General features: G+C 42.7%; 1 protein-coding gene across 1 annotated transcript in view; it reads right to left on the bottom strand.

Moving 5' to 3' along the window:
- Positions 1 to 7993, bottom strand: part of ITPR3 (inositol 1,4,5-trisphosphate receptor type 3) — a 218399-nt gene that overhangs the window by 166213 nt on the left and 44193 nt on the right. The window lies entirely within an intron of this gene.

The raw sequence follows: 7993 nt of genomic DNA on the forward strand, positions 1-7993 counted from the left end.
TCCCCCCCCCCCTCCCCCCCAATGTGTTTGTGTGTTATTTTATCTTTTCACTAAGTGCAAACAAATACCTTTTGATCATGTCAGAAATTTAGAGCTGTTCTGTGTCTAGTCTGTGCAATCTTAAGGAATCCAATTAGGCCTCCCAGTTATCTTGGAACTACAGCATGATTAACTCATATGTGGAGGAAAATAGGATAGAGGTGGGTTTGAGTTTTAGCAAAAGACAAGCGGCCAGGGCTGGCACCATACAGTCCATAAAAATGCATTATGTTGTCAGGCCACAAGGGGACTTAGGGGCCGAGTGCATTTCTGGCAAAACAACATTGTACTTTACTTGCAGGGTCTTTATAGGGATAAAACATGGGGGAAGGTGCCTGTGTTGCAGAGATTTATTGCATTAATGTATTTTTTTATTTTGCATATAACTTAAGGGGTCTATTTATAAATGTTTTCACACAAGATTCAGAAAACTTTGACCCAGGATTCATAAAATTTCTGATTTAATTTAATTAGAAAAATGTGTGAATCTTACATTAACATTGTGTACATCTAGTGTGAAAATATTTATAAATAGATCAGGTTGTGTTTTTCAGAGTCGATTCAAAAATACCATATATCAAAACCAAACAGCGCTTTCCAATATGTAACATATGTCATGTGATTCTGTCCTAGAAACCAAATAAATCACTTTCCAAAAAACTCCATAAACCAACAAAATGTCCTCATGATAAATTTACATCCACCACTTCCACTATGTGATGAAACAAATATAGTCTTTATACAGTGTAACCATATCTCACATCCACTGTTCATATGCCCACAAGGCTTTGTTCTTCAGTGCTACACCTAGTGAATCATGCTCCACCACCTTTCAGATGACAGACCCACCAGAACAGCTGGACCTCTAAATATAAAAGGTCAATTGCACATAGTAATAATCCACAACTGTTGTCAACAGGATCCCATGATTCAACTCCTGGTTGTCGGTACCTTTTATCTGGAATGCATGCAATGGCATTCAATTCCCACAGAGACAAAGGAAAACACACCCATAGCGTAAATGAATTTATTACTAAGGTGGGGAGATTATAAACTATTTTTGAGAGTGCAGTGTTTCCTTTGAGAATTTGTTTAATTCAAGGATATCACTATGCAAGGCTGGGCAAGACTGTATTGTTCCTTCATAAAATGTGCATTCAACATGCCTAGCAGATGTAAGATAGCCCTAAAAATGATAGAAAATGCAATTTTGACTCTAAATACACCACCACTTGGATGCCGAAGCATGTACTGCGTAACCAGCTACATTTGTTGGTAAATTAGCCTATGTATGATGTCATAGTCAAAAGCACTATGAGGGTTATTCACAAAGCTGCCGAAGTCAGCCGAGTGAATAACCGACCCCAAGTGAAGTGAGCCGAACACTGTTCGGCTGTTCACTTCAGGCTTGTACGGCTGATTTCAGCTGTACACTGACTGAAATCAGCCGTACATCGGCTTGCTGCGGCTGGCTTCGGGTCTGAGCATGTTCGGCCGACCAGAAGTGCAGAAGGAATTCAACTCAGCCGATTCAACATCTGGATCAGCTGAGCTGAACCTCCGGCAGGCTACTCGCTGCTGTTCGGCCTATTCTCATAGATACAGAACAGCAGTGAGTGAATAGCCGAATGCCGCTGAGCGGCTGTTCTGCTCGGTCCCTCAGAGAAACACTGCTGTGTCTTTTTTTTTTCTTCATTCTGACACGTAGCGATGTCAGAATAGAAAAAAAAAAATTCCCCTTGAAATGCATTGCTACATTACTATTGGCTATTTCAATTTGCAATAGCCAATAGTAAACTAGCATTGTACCCGCCCTCTGCTGATGGACCTGATGGAGAACTGCAGCAGAGGGCGGGTACAATGCTAGTTTACTATTGGCTATTGCAAATTGAAATAGCCAATAGTAATGTAGCAATGCATTTCAAACTCAAGACGCCCTCCCACTCCTAGCAGACATCCGTCCGGCCGTTCACAAACGGCCATGGACGGAAGGTAGTTAAAGATGCCGAACAGCAGTGAGTGAATAGCCAAATGCCGCCGAGCGGCATTCGGCTCAGATGTTCTGCTCGGTCCCTCTTCGGCTTTCAGCACGGCTCAGCCGAGCCGGTGCATATGCGTTCGGCTCGACTGAGCCGCTCGGCCACGTTCGGGAGCTGTACGGGCTATAGTAAATAGCCCGTACAGCAGCCTTTTGGTTTGGTACTACTGAACCGAAGGGGTCCTGGGGCCGAAGCTAGCCGAAGGATCGGCCGAAGCTACGGCTAGATCCTTCGGCAGCTTCGTGAATAGACCCCTATGTTTAGGTTGGGAGAAGGTATTTTGCCTGCTGGTAAAGGCACACACAGTGCGAGATCAATCGCTGAGAATATTTTAAGCTAGCAGCCAGATTATAGGGTCATCCAAAGATAGAAATCAGAAAAATGTTAATCCAGATGGTAAGAGAAAATACAAGAAAGTATAAGATCCTTAGTTTCTAAAGAAGCCTGGCAGTAAATGTCATCAATGTAAAAGGCTGAAAAAATGATTATAGAGTAACAGCATATTAACCTGGAAGTCAGTATATTTTTGGTAACTTTAGCGTGGCCAATGACAGTGGAACAAAAGGGTTTAATCCCTTGCTGACCAGGTATTTACACCCGCTTCCTGGCCAGGCCATTTTTTAGTATTCAGCGCTGCAGTACTTTGACTGACATTTATTCCGTCATGCAACGCTGTACTTAAATTAATTCTATACCATTTTTGGGGGACAGATATAGCCTTCTTTTGGTGGTATTTAATCACCACTGGGATTTAAATTTTTTACTATATTAAGGAAAAATTACAGAACATTTTGAAAAAAAAAGTTTTCACAACCGACGCATGTTTGCATGCGTGTATGTATCGGTGGGGACTTTTTAAAAAAGGGGTTTTTTTTAAAAAAATTTTCATGTGTAACTTTAAATTTATTTTTTTCCTATTTTTTTTTCCGCTTAAATTTATTGTTATCACATAGGGGGCTAAGAAACCCCCCTATGTGATAGCAAAGAGGATGTGACAGGTCCTCCTTATGGAGACATCAGGGGTCTCCATAAAGAGGGGTCTCCATAATCAGGGGTAAGAGGGAGATCGTGTACCAATCCCCCTCTGATCCCCTGACACAGAGCCACCATGCTGGTCCCGGGCTCGCACCGGGCACATCTGTGCTCGGGACCAGCGGGAGGCGGCGCTGCGGAGGGGCACACAGAACGGCACGTTATACAAGCTGCCTGTTTTGAAATTGTGGCACTTTCCTGCTCGCGCGCGATTGGGAGTGGCTAACAGGACGTTTTTTATACAATGGCCAGCCGGGAGGCGGTTAAAAGCCAGTATAAGTGTTGATTGGGTAGTTTGGATTATAGGGGAAAGAGTGAAACAAGGCAAAAGCTAGAAAGGGCTAAATGGGCCAAAAATTGTTTTGTTTTGTTTTTTGTTTTTTTTGGTGTTGTGACTGTATTTTTGAATTATAAGAGGAAAATGTCAGTATAGGTAAAAAAAGAATTGTTAAGGTAAATAATAAATGATACATGAAGTTGCAATCTGAAGTGGCAGAATAAAGAGAGCAGACAGTAGGTGGAATTTAGAAATTAGGGAACAGAGCCTTTATTCATTTATGGAGCGAAACATGCTAGAGTATAAACAGAGGAGGGTTGCAAAGTGAATGGGGTCTATTCACGAAGCAGCCAAAGGATATAGCCGTAACTTCAGCCCCCCTTCGGCTAGCTTCGGCCCCAGGACCCCTTCGGTTCAGTAGAACCGAAGGGCTGCTGTACGGGCTATTCACTATAGCCCGTACAGCTCCCGAACTTGGCCGAGCGGCTCAGTCGAGCCGAACGCATATGCCTCGGCTCGGCCGAGCCGCGCTGAAAGCAGAAGCTGGCCGAGCGGCCGGCCGACAGCCTGCTTCTGACAGCTGGGCAGAACCAGCCGTGATCTTACGGCTGGCTCCGGCCACTTGCAGAGAGATCAGCGTCCCTGGTTACCAGCTAAAATTTTTGGCCATAGGAATGCATTGCTAGATTCCTATTGGCTATTTCAATTTGCAATAGCAAACATGCATTGCACCCGCCCTCTGCTGCAGTTCTCCATCAGGTCCCCACTACTGATTGACAGCAGAGGGCGGGTACAATAGCTAGTTTGCTATTGGCTATTGCAAATTGAAATAGCCAATAGGAATCATATTGCAATGCATTCCTATGTCCAAATTTTTTTTCTTTATTTTTTTTCTATTCACGGCTCTATTTTTGTATGACACGGCTCCGTGTCATAATAAAGAAAAAAAAAGAAAAATCAGTGTTTCTCTCCTTGGCGGCCGGGAACGGGAGACTCCCAGAGCGCCCGGGAGAGGTTTTTTCTTTTTTTTTTTACGGCAGCAGAACCGCCGGCCAATAGAAAACTGTTGGGCGGAGCTAGCTGTCATTGCTAGCTCTGCACAATCGTTTTCTATTTATTTTTTTCTACTTTTTAAACTATTTTTCTGTTCTGCTCGGTACCACAGAGGGACCGAGCAGAACAGCCGAGCCGAATGCCGCTCAGCGGCATTCGGCTATTCACTCACTGCTGTTCGGCATCTATAAGAATAGACCGAACAGCAGTGAGTAGCCTGCCGGAGGTTTGGCTTAGCTGATGCAGATGTTGGAACGAATGAGTCGAACTCCTTCTGCACTTCGGGTCGGCCGAACATGCTCAGCCGATGTACGGCTGATTTCAGCCGATATACGGCTGAAATCAGCCGTACCAGACTGAAGCGAATAGCCAAACAGCGTTCGGCTCACTTTGCTTTAGGTCGGTCATTCACTCGGCTGCCTGCGGCAGCTTAGTGAATAGACCCCAATGTATTTCTGATGCTGTCAGTTTTTAATTTTTAATTATATTGGAAAATCTTCAGATAACATAAGAGTTGGAAGAAGAAGGCAGGATAGAATAAAGTTGGAAGAAGAAGGTAGGAAATCATTTTTAGTATTGTTTTTAAATAAAATATTTCAATATTGGACCACTTTTCTCTTGAGAGGCACTTTTACCCAAAATCAGTTTGAAACTCATTTGCTTTGTCTCATCTCCTCCTTTGTTTGAGTACTGACTATTGCTTTACAATTCTGTTAAAAATGACTCAAGGCTAAATGGAAGAAAAAAATAAGCAAAGAGTTCACCTTGAAATTAGTTTACTGTAACTCTCTGAGAAAAAAAATATATATTTCTCAGGTAAGTTACAGCCAATACCACAAATATATATTTTTTCTGGCTGAACAGGATATGCAGGTCAAAATTACTTAATTTCATCTCTGTATGTACAACAATCCAGGAAGGAGACGTACTTCTCTGTCTTTGAAGCATACTTTGTTGACTTTGGGGATTTTATATGTGTACTTTCTACACAGTTATTGATTTTTCTTTCCAAAATACAATGTTAATGGTGAAACAGAACACATTGCACGTGGTCATACAGAAAGAAGAAATGTTATCAGGAAAGGAACAATGTCAAGGGAGGGGTATGGGAGCAGCTAGCAAGAAAAATATGTTAAATAAACAAATATATCTTAACATAACATGGTAGCATAGAAATCCATAGCGATTGATAAGCCCTAGAATAAATCAAAACCACAAATGCCCAGATAGGACATGCATCACATATCTGTCTGATTGATGATGAATTTATATTTTTTAAGGTATCTGAGTGTTTATTAAATTTTTTGGGGTGTGAATAAGTAATAATGGGTACTAATGTACCCCTGTATTTATTCCCCAGTGAGGGGGTAGATATCTGAGGGGGGCATCCTTTTATAAAGGTGGCTTCCAGATTGCTATACGTACCACCAAACCACTAACTTTTTTTTTGGGGGGGGGGGGAGACAGCCTGTGAGGAAAAGGTTCTTTTCCCTCAACACTGGGACAAAGTACCTTGCAAGAGATGGGAGGCTTTGACGCCCCCATCCCTCTCACAATGTACCCCCAAAGTTGAAAGGCATGCAGCTTGGTATGGCACAAGAAGGGGGTTCGCACTCTTGCTGCCATCCCTTTTCTGGCTACCCAAGCTGCATGCCTGGATAAAGGTCTAACAGGGTTATTCACAAAAGGTTGAAGAGTTTGGAGAGGGCAGGAGAAGTAAACAATCTAGGGCAGTGGTTCTCAACCTGTGTAACCTCAGGACCCACATCTGTCCTTGATCATTAGGTCGCGACCCAAGTTGCATTGCAATGTTCCATGCTGCTGTACTGCGCTTTCCGGTGCAATCGATCAAACTGAGGGTGGGCGGTGCGTTTGGGTTGCCATTACGGAAATTGGAGTGGATCCTCAACCTGTGGTCCAGTATGGTCTGCTGTGCTGTGATGGTGCTCCATCCATATGTGCATTGCTTGTAAAGCTCCCGTGCTCGCCCGTAGAGGTGCAGGGAGCCAGAATGTGATGAGCCAGAAGCAATGCACGTATGGATGGAGCTCACTTGCGGCCATAGCCCCACCTCAAGTCGATACTCGGCACCGGGCATCATATTTTTGAATGGCTGTTCGGTGCGAGAACTAACAGTGCTGCGCTAGGGGGAGGCTGAGGATCCTCTCACCTAGAAAAGTGGAAGGCATGTGGCGACCCACTGGACATGGGGTCGCGACCCACTTTTGGGTCACGACCCACCAGTTGAGAACCAAGGATCTAGGGCAGCATAGCTGAACTGGAAAGTGTGCTGAATTGGAGAATTTTTCCAAATCAGCTACTTTTGCCTAGATTGTTCACTTCTCCTGCCTTCTCCAAACTCTTCACCCTTTTGTGAATAACCCTGTTGGTGTTAGGAAAACCCCATGCAGTTTTGTTTCACTTGTTTTGAAAGATTCAAATGTACTCATAAATACATGCAGATTTATGGCAACCCCAAGCATGTGTTTTGAAGTATTAGTGTATCTTCCATGTTGCCCTTTAAGCCACATAAAAAAAGGCTCTCTCCCTTTTTAGTATTTAAAAATTACATAAGAAAATAAACGTATATTATCAGTTTTATTTGTAAACATTATTGACTGGGATAAAAAATTAGATTTGGATTTGTTTACAGATACTAGAGGAGTTCAGGGAGTCAAACGCTCATCAACATTTAAAGTGACAATAAACTCCAGCTCCAGTTAAATCTTAAAAATGCACTCAAGTACCTTAACTATTAATAAAACTGTATCTATTTGTGTATCACCCAGCTGTAGATCCCCAAATCATCTCTGACCTCAGGCTGACACTGTCCTTCCTTCTAGAGGGTGGCTACTTTTGTTCCCCATGGTCCCTGTGTGTTGTAAAGTAGCCACCACTCCAAGCTCGCTCTCGTGGACTACAATCTCACAGTCTCATGTTTAGTTTACTAATTTGTATTTAGATTGTAGTCCATCACGGGAGTGAGTTTGGAGCGTTGGCTAACTAAAAAGTCAAATAAAAAAGTCCCAGATAATAAGAAAGAAAAGACAGCAAAGGGGTATATTGCCCAAACAGCTAGCAATTAGAAATAACTTACAATTCCTAACTGACCCTAAATATCTCCCTATGCAGTTTAACAGTTTCCTTTCCCTACAACTTCCAGTACATTGACACTAAGGTTGCTTCATTGTCGTCCCCGACACACACACCTTTTATAGTAAGGAAGCTACCACATAAGACATCTTTACTGGCTATTTTAATGCAGCTGAGCAAAGTTCAAAGGTCCTTGCAGTGCACTTTCATTATAGTTAATGGAGGGCAGGCTAACTGTCGCATTAGTTCGCATACGACTTAGGTTTACCTCAAGCCCATTTCTGACTCAAACCCAAAGCTCATCCCTAATGGTGACCAGTCATGTTTCATTTTTTATTCTCTGACAAAATGAAATAATAAATCTTACTTGTCTCTAAGAGCAAAAACGTTTGGTTCCCACTTTTTTTGTCCAGTTTTTTTTTTTTAATATGCCCTGCAGGGTGTTTACTAAATAAATGTT

This window comes from Nanorana parkeri, unplaced genomic scaffold (assembly GCF_000935625.1).
Source record: "Nanorana parkeri isolate BGI_ZX_2015 unplaced genomic scaffold, ASM93562v1 scaffold252, whole genome shotgun sequence".
Classification (NCBI taxonomy): Eukaryota; Metazoa; Chordata; class Amphibia; order Anura; family Dicroglossidae; genus Nanorana; species Nanorana parkeri.